This window comes from Diabrotica undecimpunctata, chromosome 3 (assembly GCF_040954645.1).
Source record: "Diabrotica undecimpunctata isolate CICGRU chromosome 3, icDiaUnde3, whole genome shotgun sequence".
Classification (NCBI taxonomy): domain Eukaryota; kingdom Metazoa; phylum Arthropoda; class Insecta; order Coleoptera; family Chrysomelidae; genus Diabrotica; species Diabrotica undecimpunctata.
In genome coordinates, this window is record NC_092805.1 from 52,814,077 (window position 1) to 52,828,886 (window position 14,810).

The following is a 14,810-nucleotide window of genomic DNA, read 5'->3' on the forward strand; positions in this document are numbered from 1 at the left end:
ATTTTAAACACGAATGAGACATTTTTTTTAATTAATATTATGTAGATATATTTTATATACTCGTATAAAAAGAAGATTGAAAAACTATAAATACATATTTTAACCTTAATAATGTATGAAATATAAAATTCAAGAAATTATTTATTCCGAAATTTAATTTTTATGTTTGAAACAGTGGCGGATCCAGAAATTTTTGTCCGGGGGGAGTCATGGGTCTTGAGGGTGATTTTGATACAGGATTTAGATTTTTGCACCTTTTCTCAATAATTATTTTAAGCAATACATTAAAGCAATGAGAAGTTATTAAAACTCAAATACCCTACGGGAGCAAAGAAGGGTACAACATTAAGGGGTCTTAAACTTAAACAAAAAAAAAAAAAAATAAAATTTAAACCCACACACTCTATGAGAGTAAAATCAAGTGTACAAGACTATTAAACCAAAAGAAAGTTATTCAAATATAAATACTGAAAAATCAAGAACTGTCGATTTAAACTAGGTATTTTAAAGACAATTAATTTAAATCCACCTATCCAATAGTTACAAAATCAAGAAGAAACCAAGGATAAAAAAGTATAAACCAAAGTTAAGTAATTTAAACGCAATAACTCAATGTAAGTGTAAACATTAATGCATGTATTTAACATTCCTCATAAACTCCATCTTATTGTTGGATATCCGATATCAATTTGTAAAAAACATTAATTTATTCCTTATTGCTATACGGAGTGAAAACATGGACGCTCGGAATTACAAGTATGAAGCGTATAGAAGCCTTTGAAATGTGTGTTTTTCGAAGAATGCTGAAGATTTCGTGGACAGAGCATGTGACCAATAACGAGGTGCTGAGAAGAATAAGGACTGAGAGAGAACTCTTAAATATTGTAAACAACAGTAAAACGAGTTATCTAGGATATATTTACCGAGAAGAAAAATATAACTTTCTCCAACTCATAATGGAAGCGAAAGTAGAAGGAAAAAGAGGTCCAGGAAGAAAAAATGCTCCTGGCTGAAGAATGTAAGAGACTGGACAGGCATGGACACATATTCGATACTAAGAATAAGAACAGCTCAAGATAGAGAGCAATTTTCTGTAGTTATAGCCACCCTTCCGTAATGAAGAAGAAACTTTAAGAGTAAATTAATTTATTCAACAAAGAACATAATATAATTAAATAATAGTTATTTCTATAATTAGGCATAATAGGCTATAAGTGAGTGAAATATTTTTTTACTCGGTATTGAAATTTTTCTCACGAATTGTCAGCATGAGCCGGCACCGAGTGGTACATAAAAGTTCAGTGATTAAAAATACTATAAGAATAAGATAAGTAAATATTATATAATTTTATAAAAATGTATTCTTTATCACCTATCCGATTTAGCAAATCGCTCTATGATTGCATTAACATCTAGAGAAATTTCAGGATGCACATTGATGAGTGCTAAACCAGTTAACCTTTCCGCAGAAGTTCTATTTCTAAGCCAAGTCTTTAGACGCTTAAGCGTAGAACGCTCTGCTGTTGCTGCACTGACTGGCAGTGTAATTAATATTTGCAGAAATATTCTGATATTTGGATACATATGAATATCGCAGTTTTCTAATACTTCTAAAATACAATCAGGAAGTTTTCCATTATTTTGCAAGACTCTTTTTCACTTTTGAATCCACAGTTCTTGTTCTACTGTGGAATATGCAGTAAGTAGTTGGTCCAATAATATCCTGGAAGGTGTCAACAATTTTTTTAATGCAACTTTATCTTCTGGTGTGTTATCAGTTTTAGGTAAAACAACTCGAAGATTAAATAGATTCATAACTTTCGGTGAAAGTCGTTCTTCTAAATCAGTTAAGATATTGTCTAAAAGGGGTAAATAAATAGATCTTCGGAAATATTCTTCGCAGGAGTTAGCAGATTGGTTTTGACGACAGGTTTGACGAGAAACTATACGAGGCATCTTCAATTCAATGTCTAGTTGTTCAGCTATTTGTTTACTTCATAGTAAAGTTTGCTAAAAACAAATTCAGCATTTGATCTTTTATTTTGAAAAATGCATTTAGTGTCCTCTATGGCCTCAGTAGCCTACTTAAAATCTAATTTTGGTAACTGAAGAAAATGACACAGTGATACAGTTGTACCTAAAACATCACTAAGATAAACTACTGTTTCACAGTTTCACAAATACCATCGGCAGCAGCCCTCAGTTCGTTTATTTTTATTCACTAACGTAACAGACAGAGCTAATGCAACGACGATATTCACTTTGATATTTATTATAGATAAATTATAAAATGTAGCACACAGTCTCAACAATTATAATACTTATTGAAATTACAAACAACCAATTCGTAGACAAAACTGAAGATAAGAAATACCTAATACAAAATAAAAATGTGCTGATTTCGTGCGAAAAGTCATGTACATTGAATGAGCAACAATGTGTGGGCGGTAATTCTATCTCATCGATAATCGAACAATTCTCTGGCACTCAAATGACGAATTGACAAAATTTGAAAATCGCGTAATTCTGAATTGGTGGTAGTCTTAGTCGAGGTATTACTGTATTTAGAATTGTTGATTTTTTTAAAGAGCAATTTAAAAAGGCTTCCGTATAATTCTACACTTATCCCTAGAATAAATGAGTTTGAATCACTTCAACTTTTGACTTTCTGTTTATAGGGTTGATGGGTTTTAAATTATTTTTTTTTAGGAATATTTGATTGATATTTAATTTTGTTTTGGGGGTGGTCATGACCCCCTTGCCCTTGGATCCGCCACTGGTTTGAAATAAGTACCAGGAAGAAAAAAACTATACAGTACATATAAACCATAAAATTAACAAAACTACTTCCAAAAATGAAGTTCAGTAGATCATGTTTAGAAACTATAAGGAAGAGGTACCAATTTTCACAGCATTCTATTAGTTTAAATTTACGTTACAATTAAATAAAACTACATTAAAAAGTCAACTAACTGTTAAAGTAGGTAGTATATACAACTTTCTACGAATCAAAAAACGAGCAATTTTTCTTTCTTCTACTCCTATTTATAAGTCTATAGATTTGCAACATGACTTTTCGAGGCCATTAAACTTAATTTTGTTTTACGGCATTTTACGAAAGACGAATGAAACCCCTAGGAGAATTATAATGCTGACCTATTTTTCAATATATAAACGGGTTCAACCTTTTGTAAAGTGGTTAGTCTGCATTCATATTTAACTAGGTGAAAAAATTGACATATTAACAGGAAATCTTATTATAATGATAACCACTATTAAAAAAAAGTTTTTATACAACTTTTATTCGTTTTATGCAAAATATTATACCATATATTATATAGAACCGTATATAGAACATAAAACTGAAGTTATTAATAATCATAGTAATAATGTTAATCCAGGTTTATTCTAAGCATCCGCGTCCGTGCGAGGACACGACGTCCGGCACGTCTGAGGGCGGAAGCGGCGGTAGGATTGACTGAAAAATATACGAGGAGCTGATTAAATGTAGAGTGAGCTTTAGGGTGAGTGAAATGTGGAGTCAATCACCGACGGGGGAAACCAGGAGAGAATAAGTAAGGAAGCGATGAAAAGATTGGACATCAAGGCACTGAGAAATTAATGTACTTATAGTCATGAGAAGAAGGTTAACAAAAGCAAGGAAGAGAGCAGTGATTAATCCTAATGTCGTCGACGAGATCGAAAAGGAGTACCGCGCATTGTAAAATGATGTGTGAAAAGCTGGATGAGGACATCCGAGGTCAGGAATACGAAATCGCCATAAAAATGTTCCATGTGTACCCTCTGTATGAAACGTCTATGGACAAGAAGCTCGAGGTAAGATGAGAGCTCTTTCCGGCCGGCAGATCACATGGAGCATGTAGAGAATAGGGTGCTTAGCAGGCCGTACACTTTACCATGGATGAACTTGTCGAAGCATTGGGCACACTCAATACGCGCAGATCCTAGAGGGCAAGACTATAATAATACCACCTGAGACGGTGAAGTGTCTAGGATAGGCAGAGCCTGCGTCGCTTCTGGAACACATATATGCACTGCTAAAAGCACAGACCTTTCCTGAGCCTTGGAGATCATCGAGGCTGATACTGCTCTGCAAAGCTAGGGAAAAGTATCGCCATATCTTCCCCCTTCGTGCATAGTTAAGCAGTATGAAAGGATGCTGAGAGGATGCATCGATGACATGATTGAGAGAGCACTAGGTTTTATCCCCAAAGCAATATGGTTTTTGCAAACGAAAAAGCACGATTGATGTAATGAGTGTGTTCGACGCAATGCATTCAGAAAAGATGAATACCTCTGGGCGGCCTTGTTATTCGATGTTAGGAATGCATTTAATAGGAGGAGAGAGAATGTCCTGGTTAAATGATAAATGTGTTGGCGAAGTATCTGTCCGAGAGAAGAATTATGATGAAGAAGTACCTTTTAGCAGATGTCGCATCAGACCATAACCTTCTTGTCTCAAAAATAAAACTGAGGGTATAAAAGATAATAAAATTAAAAAATTTTAAGGTGATTACTTAGTTGCTCAGGGTGAACGAGATACCTGCTGAGGCTTAAACTTGTATAAACCAAGAAATAAAAAGATTACCATTAGACATGAAATGCACTGAAAACTTAATCATTATGTAGATCAAAATTCTCTTATAAATACACAAAACGACATCATCGAACAAATATAATATAGAAAAAAAAACGCAGACAGATAAACAGAAAAGCATAAATTAATAAGGGACAACATAAAAGATGTTAAGGAAAAGTAGATGATAAAAATATGCATTGGATGGAGGAAGTACAGAAAAAAAAGAGCATTACAACTTACATAAAAAAGTTAGAATTATCTGGAAAATCACGAATAAAAACACCTAACTGATTAATTAACAAGAACAATAAACCTATTAATTCAGATAAAATAAAACAAGTATGGACTAAATATATTGAAGATCTGCTTGAATATCTGATTAAATATATAGCAACAAAGCCTCATTAATATTAAAATCTAAAATCTAATATGCTATACCCAACTCGAAATCTGGCAGAGCAGCAGGACCAGACAAATTTACATATTGCAGGACCAGACATATATGAAGACAATTTAAGTGCAATAACTATGCTCTTTAACAACACATTAGCGGGATACCTACAGAATGGCTACTATCGAATTTTTGCTCCACTATCAAAAATCAAGAACTCAGACCAATGTAATGAATACACATTAATCAGATTAAAGGCACAATTATTTAAATCATTTTTAAAGGTAATACATACAAGAATATTCAGAAAGTGTAAAGCAAATATAAGTAGACTGTTTGGCATTTGTAATGGCTTCGGAGTAAGAGATGCTCTATATCGTTTCATAACGTTTGCTTAAAAATGTCAAGACCAACAAAAAGTTTTTTACGTGGCTTTTATACAATATGAGAACGCTTTGGACTAAGTTAAGTATAACATTCTGATAAAATGTGTGAAGATGAAAGATGATGTTCAGATAGGGAGAAATCTATATTGGAACTACCAGGTTGTGGTAACATTAGATGAAAATAGCATGGATGCGGAACCGATAAGCAGAAGAGTGAGACAGGACCTTGTACTTTACTATTTAATATAAACTTCGAAGAGTTACTTACACAAACATTTGAAAACTGAACAGAAGGTATCAAGATATATAGTGAAACTATAAGTAACCTTAGTTATGCTGACTTGCAGATGTTGCTAAACACATTGGTTTAACAATAAACATAAAGAAAGGGGGTAAAGTCATAACAAGCATTCAGACCAAGAATAAAGGTATTGACCAAGTAGACAAATGAAATACTTAAGAGTCTAAATTACTGACTTTCTAAATCCTTGTTAAGCAAGTCGATCAAAAATAGAGCAAGTAAGGGCAGTCTTTTTAAAAATAAGCAAAGGTACTAGCAAATCCTATAGCCAATGGCAAAATTTTATATTCACTCTATTATTTTGGTGGTGCTGAAGCTTCGACTATTAATGTTGACTTAATGGGAAAGCTTAAAGCTTTTAAAATGTGGCTTTTTGATACTTAATTAGAAATACCGTAATATCGAGAGATCATAGTAAGAACAACATGATGTTGCACATAATGGAAAGATACAGATCACTATTATATGAAGAAAGACAGCATATTTGGGGCACATACTTAAAAATGATAAATAAGATCTATTGCAGCTGATTATGAAGGGTAAAATCGAAGGAAAACGGGATTCTGAGAGACGACAAATATCCTTATGACGGTTAAATACAAAGATACTTTTAAGAAAATCCATAACCAAGTTATAGCGAAACCTGTTCAGTGGAGTGGGCACTAAAAGAAGAAGAAGTCGAATTTGGAATATCTTCAGCGAAAAGTAAGAACGCTTCTCACCAACTCTTATAAACATCATTCTCGGAGTGTGATAAGATGATAAACATTACCACGATTTAATAGTAGACATAGAATAAGCAATTAGAAAAAACAAGTTTATAATGTAATAAACTTTTATCAGAAGCAGTCCGAAACATTTATTTTATACCACGTAATTAGCTTCATAGATGCCTTTAAAAGAGATAACAAAAAGGAAACACAATATATTCAACGTAGAACAAACGCACATTTGGATGTAAAAATATTGATAACAGCCGAACTATTGATTAGCACCAGGGAAGATGTTTGCCGAAATAGAGAGCCTTCTACTTGCTAATAAGGATCAGGTTATTATAACCAAAAATTGCCTGATATAGACATATCCTAAAACATCCTAAGGAGCAAACGACAAGTGCTTAAATGGATGTCAAGATCACGAAACCATCCACCATTTTACTGCAACTGATGACATTATCGGAATATATAAAAATCGTATAACGTGCAATTAACTTTTTAGGAAATAATGTATATTCCTAACGTTCCCGCTACTTTGTATTTATTACTTCTGTTTGTTTCTGCATATTCTTGAAAAATAACGAAAAAAAATATTCTTGCAAATATCTAAATTCTTGCTAATTACAAAAGAAACTATGAAATCAGACATTACTGAAAACAGTTGTTTTTAGTACTTTATATTGAATTCAGTATGAAATTAAAATAGTTTGTTTTTAAGTTCAATTTTTTTTGGGGCATGAGTATAACGAATGTTCATGAGTTTTTGAAACATCCCTAGCTTTATGAGGCCTAGATAAGCTTCAGTATTTGTATAGATGATCGACGTATAGGTATACATAATAAAAATAATGACTTTTATAATACGCTTAACATCACAGAATTAAAAAATAAATTTTGGGAAAAAGAACAAATAAAGTTGAAAATTTTTACTAAGAAGTAAAACCGTTAAAGATAAGAATATAACGAAAAATTATTAAAAAATGAAAGACTCCATTACCTCTTAAGTGGATACACTCAACCAAGATATAGGATAAAAAAATAAAGTTTGAAAACTATTATAAATATTTAGAGATAACTAGTTATTTATGCAAATAGTTAGATAATTATTATTCAAATAGTCTGCTAATACAATCAATATAATTAATCATCTTCCTGTTTTACTAATCTTATTGTAATAATTAATCATTACAGTAGATAAGATTTTTTATCAATACTATGAGAAACAAACATACACCCACGTAATGAATATAGGCATAGTGTATTTACAGTATGAGAAGCAACATAAAAACAACTGTGGTCCCTGGAGACACATTCAGATTATGTGCTAAAATGAACACATAAGATAAAATATATCAAGTGTTATTCGCAGAATTATGACTAAGGATATTTGTTTCGATATAGTTTTGAATAATAAATTTCAAGGATTGACAAAAGAATATGAACTTTGTAAAATCTCAAATTTAAACCATTATTTATTGAACATTCTACTATTATTGTTTTGAAGCTACTTATAGCATATTAATGCAATTTACTATTTTTGTTGGGAATTAGCCACAATTTTACTTTAAAATTAAATTTAGGTATTTAACATTTTGATTTCCACTTCGGAAATCGTTCTCAAAATATAAGACATTAATAATTTAAACAAGTTTCTTTTTTGTTGTGTACAGTTTTTAAAGAAACGTCCTTCGATGTCCCCCTTGTTCTTGGCCTCCCTCTTCTTCTCATCGCGGTTTCTCCTACTTAATTTTTAATTTTTAAGGCATTTCTCTTCTTTGGAATTCAAGCGTTTTAAGCATGTCACTCTCTGAGCTCCAATTTTCTCTGTTGTTTTGGGTTTTCCATATATCTCTATTAAATAGCGGTTGGCGTGTCTCTTCCATTGTCCTTCCGCTACTTTTATACCTCTGAAGATTTTGGGTAGGATTTTTATCTCGTTAGTCTTGATCTTTCTGTCTTTATTCTGGTTCATAATTCATGTTTCACACGAGTATGGTTCTGTTGGTTGAATTATAGTTTCATATTTTTGGATTTTAGTTGTCCTCTACAGATTCGTTGGTTTCAATAAAATATTTATTATCCCACTGTTCTGCTACCCTTTATTATATATGCTGCGTTTTAGCTATTTATTTCCTATCTTCTCTTTTAGAGTATCACTGTAACTCATTTTAACTTACGCTATATTTTTAAATCTGCGTTATTCCCCAACATTTGTTAGTAACATCTGTTTATTTTCTTCTGTCATTTTTCCTTTCCTCTCCATATATTTGGTTTGTATGCAGAGGATATTTCATATGTTTGTTTTTCGAAAGATATCAACATTTTTTTTAACTCTTTCCTTGAAATTGTTCGAAATACCAGATCATCTACGAAGCCCATGAATTTTGCTTATTTTTTAAATAGGGCCAATGTTCTGGATATTGGCAAGAATAATTATTTTTTATTACCCTCTTTAATTCCTTTGTTGATCGGAAACTGGTTTATAAAACGTTCTTGCACTATAAGCCAACTAGTTCTATTGGTTAGTGTCATTTTAACTGTTTTTCTACAGCACTGATATTCTCAGGACAACACCTTTCACTATTTAGAGTTATGTGCCCTTTAAAATTAATGAAAAGTGTAATCATAAATTTTGTTTATAACTAATATTTTGTATTAAAACCCTTTCAGTCATAGAAGAATTTTAACTTTGTTTAAGTAAATATTACAGGATGTTTATGGTATAGCAACAGTGTAGTTATCTTATAACATTCAATATTAATTAGATTTAAGATCAGTAATACAATCTTTTAAATTTCAGTTAAACTAGTAAGCAGTTTCTCTGTTTACATTCATAACGGTTTATGAAAGCTATCGAAGCTACTCAAATTATTATATTTTGTGCCCTTCTAAAACTGAGATAAGTTGTATTGGAAGCTTATAGGTGCAAATAATATAATTAAATAATAAGTAAACTTCAAAATTTACATGTCAGATTATTTTTTTGAAATTTTATGTCGTCATTTGACGACAACGTGACTCAACGACTTGAGTAATAAACATTTTCGCGGTTATTTTTAGATCTAAAAATGAGTCAAATATAGAGATTAAGGCCCTTTTCCTATTAGGATTTGGTAGCGATTGTTGACGAGATGTCTGATATAGAATATTTAAGTGATGACAATGAACAGGAAAAAAATGAAAGCGATATAAATGGTAATATTTTTGGTCCTGCTTTTTTTCATTTTATTTTCACTTCCCATTTTAGATATTCTTCGACAAAATAATGTAGACAATATAATAAGTATTGAATATAGTGCAGAAATTGTTGACGAGCTTAATGACGTAACTGTACAGTGAGGAGATACATCTATAGACACCCTGGTTTCTGAAAATGTTAATTTAGAAAATAGAATTAGCGTATCTGATTTTATGGGAGTAAATGATCTTACTTTAAAAAAGGATATAATTTGGAAGACCAATGTTACCTTTCTCACTCCTAGAATTTCTTGGCACAAAAAGAATATAGAACAACATGTAGACTTAGACAGTCTCTTGAAATTCTTTTTTAGATACTTTACCGATAAACTTTTTGAAGAAACGGTTGAGTTTACAAATACTTATGGTATTCAACAACAGAGTAAATTTAAAAGTACTACCACAGAAGAAATGAGAAATTTTGTGGGTATTCATATTCTAATGGACAATCTGCACTATCCCCGTGTCCGTTTCTACTGGGACGCAAATCTTCGAATATCCCGAATTGCTGATTGTATGCCGATAATAATAAACCGATTTTTTGCCGTTCGCCGACACATTCATTTTGTAGATATTCATAAAAAAGAGCCTAACAACAATGATCGTTTTTGGAAAGTAAGACCACTGTACACGGCAATTAGAAGTAGATGTACTGCTTTACCATTAGAAAGTGAATTATGCGTTGATGAACAGATGGTTCCTTTTAAGGGAAAGTTGAACGTCAAGCAGTATGTGAAAAATAAACCCTCTCCTTGGGGAATAAAAATTTTTGCATTATGTGGAAAAAGTGGTACCTATAGTGTACAATTTTCTCATATACCAAGGATCGACAACAGAGTTGAATGAAATAGAAAAAAAAAGTTTTTGGTCTTGGAGGAGCTGTAGTTACAAAATTGTCTGAAAGAATCGATGTCTCTAATGTTCAACTTTACTTTAATAATTTCTTTTCAAATTATAACTTATGTATTATAACAATATTTAAGAGATAAATTTATTTATGCCACATGCACTGTTCGAAAAGATAGATTTAAACAGCCCCCATTTACATCTGATAAAGAAATGGTGCGTGGATCAATGAAGGAAATTATTAGCCATGGTGGTGAGATTATTATGACAAAATGGTATGATAATAAACCATTGTATATGGTATCAAGTTTTATGGGCCTCGGATCCGTAGATAACTGCCGCCGATGGAATAAAGCGACGAAGGAATATGTTAATATTCCCAGACCAGAAGTGTTGTAAAAATATAATTTGAACATGGGCGTTGATAAACTAGACTGTATGATTTCTTTATACAGGTCTTTTATTAGTTCCAAAAAGTGGACTTTGCGAATGTTTACACATGCCATAGATCTAGCCTGCACGAATGCATGGTTTGAATACAAACAAAAAGCTTCAGACATGGGTATGTCATCTAAACAAACTTTAGATTTAGTTCATTTTAGTGCCTATATTGCGAAGCTTTATTTTCATGTACCATAGGAGCTAGAAAAAGAGGGCGCCCGTCAAATGGAACTAAATAAGAACCGTTGAAAAAGAAAAAGAACCAGGAAAACCGGCCTATTGATGATGTAAGGTTTGACACGATAGCGCATTTTCCAATGCATGAAGAAACGAAATCTGCAACACGATGTAAACTCCCAGAATGCAAAGGAACTTCCCGTATTTTTTGTCAAAAATGTAAAGTACATCTATGACAAAAAATAAAAATTGTTGTTAATATTTCATATACCTTAATATTGTTCATATAATCATTAAAACATGTTTTTTAAAGTAAATAAATGTATTTTTATCCTACTCTTTATTTGTAAAAGTATATGTAATACTTCATAAGTTTGTGACCAGTTAATCACAATGTCGTCAATTGACGACATTAAAAAAGAGCCCTATTTTAGTTAAAAATGCCAATATTCCAAAATACATTAACAATACCATAAGTGGGTAGGAATTAGTAACAAAATATTTTTAATTACACTAAAAAAAGCTTGACCGAAAGGGTTTTAACCATAGTAATAATGTAAAACTTTAATCAGTTGTTGTTCAAGTTGTCAAGTTCACTACACTAAATACAACCTAAAATTTCCATATTACCTGCGCTTTACATATTTTTTAACCTTTTTCTCATAATTTTTGCTAGCACTTTGTATATACATATACTACTCATGGTCTGGTAAAGGTTTATAAGCTTTTTTCATAAATTGGACATATTATTTCACTTCTCACAGATATCACTTATCATAATCATGAATGAAGTTACAACTCTTGGTCTTTGGCACTTTTGTGATTGCCTTCTACTCCTATCGTTTTTGGTACTATTTCAAACTCTCTTACCTATTTTTGTAAAATCTTCCGTCTAGTTTTTTCCAAAGTCCCTCTAGTTTGTCCCTACTTTGCATCACATGTACTGCTCATCTTATTAGTTTTCATGTCTTTATGGAAGAGATTATTCAATTCATTATTGTATCTGCATCTCGTGTGTCATGTTACGTTTGTAAGGGTCGTATATAACTCAAGGGATGTTGCGTTTCAACACCAGTAATTTAATAATTTTTATTTTTTGGTAGTGTCCATGTTTGACTTCTGTAAGTCACTGTGACGTATAATATGATTTTCTAGATTCTCATTTTGGCACCTGGGCTATTTCAGAAGTTTAGATCTCACTGGATGTCGAATTTTAAAGAAAAAAGTCTTTTACGTCATTAGTCGCATTTCAACTTCCCTTTCTACTTTGTCGTCGTTGGTGATTGTTGCTCCTATATATCTAAGTTATTTTACTATTTCATTGGCATGACATTTTTTTGTCATACGTTTAAATAAATGGGACTATTATTTTTTGTTGTCTTGCTCCTCCTTCATACCATATTTGAGTTGGTCCTTAGCTTTCTCCTGCGCTTTTAATGTTATTTAGTTCGTTAATTATTTTTTTAATCTTCTTCTGTTGGATATGGTATTTGTTCTTAGTAATCTTTTTCTATTAGTTGTTTTCGTGAATAATTCGCAAAAAAATATTATAAAAACGTAACAATGCCCATTGTTATTTTAGAGCTATAATTCTAAATCTTTGGCGATGTTTCAAAAATTGGATATAGGAAAAAAGATTACTGCATGTTCTATTTTGGATCTATGATTATTTTGAGGTAATTACCAAAATCTCAGTTTATATTTTTTAGCTATAATAAGATATTTTAAATCTTTTATTAAATTACAAAATTGTTATACACATTAATATACGGAGAAATATTGTAAAAACATCTTCTGGTCTTATTTTAAAGCCCTGAGTATTTTGGGCCTATTTCTAACAAATCAGGTGTTTTTTTGGAGTCGTTTATTTCCATTTTTTTAGATTACCTTTTTTATGGGTACTATTAGTAACACTTTCCAATCTTTCGGTATATCATCATTTTCCATATTTTGTTTCATTATTTTTAGTAATATTGATTATGGCTCTTCAGTTTTTAAATGTTTTGTATAATTTCTGTTGTTATCCTATTTACTACAGGACCTTTTCCACACTTCAACGTTTTTGTTGCTTCTTCTCGTTCTTCCCCGTTTATTGAGTTTTCTGCGTTATCTTCTTATATTATTTTGTTTTTAATTAATGTCGTCTGAGTTTATATCCGCTAGCAGTTCGTCGAATTGTTATTTTCATTTTTTTAGATTACTTTTTTTCTTTTTGCTACAAACTTTCCATTTTCTTCTTTTTATAGTTACATGAGCGTTATCGATAGTTGGATATTATCTTGGCTACCATATTTGCTATCGTGACTATAATAACAGTGGCTCTAAACACTGATGTAGTCAATTTTCCGTACAATGTCTTGGATCTTTCAGCCACGACGTTCTTTTTCTACTAGGACCACGTTTACTGATTCTGATGAAATGAATATGTTCATATCTTTCAGGATGTTTGATAATATGCTTAGGTATTCCAGCTTGCGTCTCTTTATAATATTGATTTCCAACTCATTTCTAACTCTGTCAACTCAGCTTATCTTTGGTATATCTACATCTGAAAGGCGTTTAAGCATGGCCTCACTTAAGAGTCCACGCTTCCAGTCCATATAGTAGCACGGGGAAGAAATAACAATGCGTCATTCGAACGCGAAGGTCAATACTAAGATCGTGGCTACAAAGTACGTTCCTTATTTTTAGACATCTCGGGCTCGTTCTACTTGACTTTTACTTTCTACGGTTGGATCCTAGTTTTTATTGATATAACTGGCAATATACATGAATGAAGCTTCTCCACTCTGTATTGTACAGCATCTTCGACTTTTATACCGTCGTTTTGTATGTAGTTTTGTTTGCTAGCTATCACATATTCAGTTTCCTTATCCTTAAGTTTTAATCCATACTCATCACAGGTATGTATACTGATCACAACGTATCGTCGGCATATCTAATATTGTTTACAGTTACACTATTAATAATATTACCTTCCGTTTTATTCATTAAGTGTCCTTTAACATTTCCTCTGAATACAATTTAAAGAGTAGGGGCGAAAGTATACAGCATTGTCTCACTTCTCGTTTTATATTTAATTCATCCGACAGTCCTTGTTTAACTTTTATCCTTATCTGTAAGTTCAGTTGGTTCAGAAGTTAAATGAATATGATCCTGATAGAAGGCAAGAATTCTGTGAAATGATGATGGAGAGAATGAAAGCAGATTTGCAGTTCATAAACAAAATAGTTTTTTATGATGAAGCGACGTGTCATTTAAATGGAACGGTTAACAAACAGACTGTAGATATTGTAGCAGAGAAAATCATCACTGGATGTGTGAGACTCACACGCAATATCCCAAAAAAGTTAACGTTTGGGCTGGTATCATTAATAATAAAATTATTGGTCTTTATTTGTTTGAGGACACAGTTGATGGTAAGGTTTATCTAGATTTTTTTATTAACTTTTTAGCGCCTACATCATGAAAAGATTTTTTCCTGATGTGAATCATCCAAACGAGATAGATCGATCTATTTACTACCAACAAGACGGAGCTCCACCGTATTTTACACATATAGTTAGAAATTATTTAAATGAAGTTTTTCCTAATAGGTGGATTCACTTCGGACTACCACACTGTCTGTTCCTTTGTTGAGTCTTCTTTACTCGTTCCACATACTTCCTTAGCTGCATCCAGTAGGAGGTTTTTGTAGATGTTTCATAGAATGTTT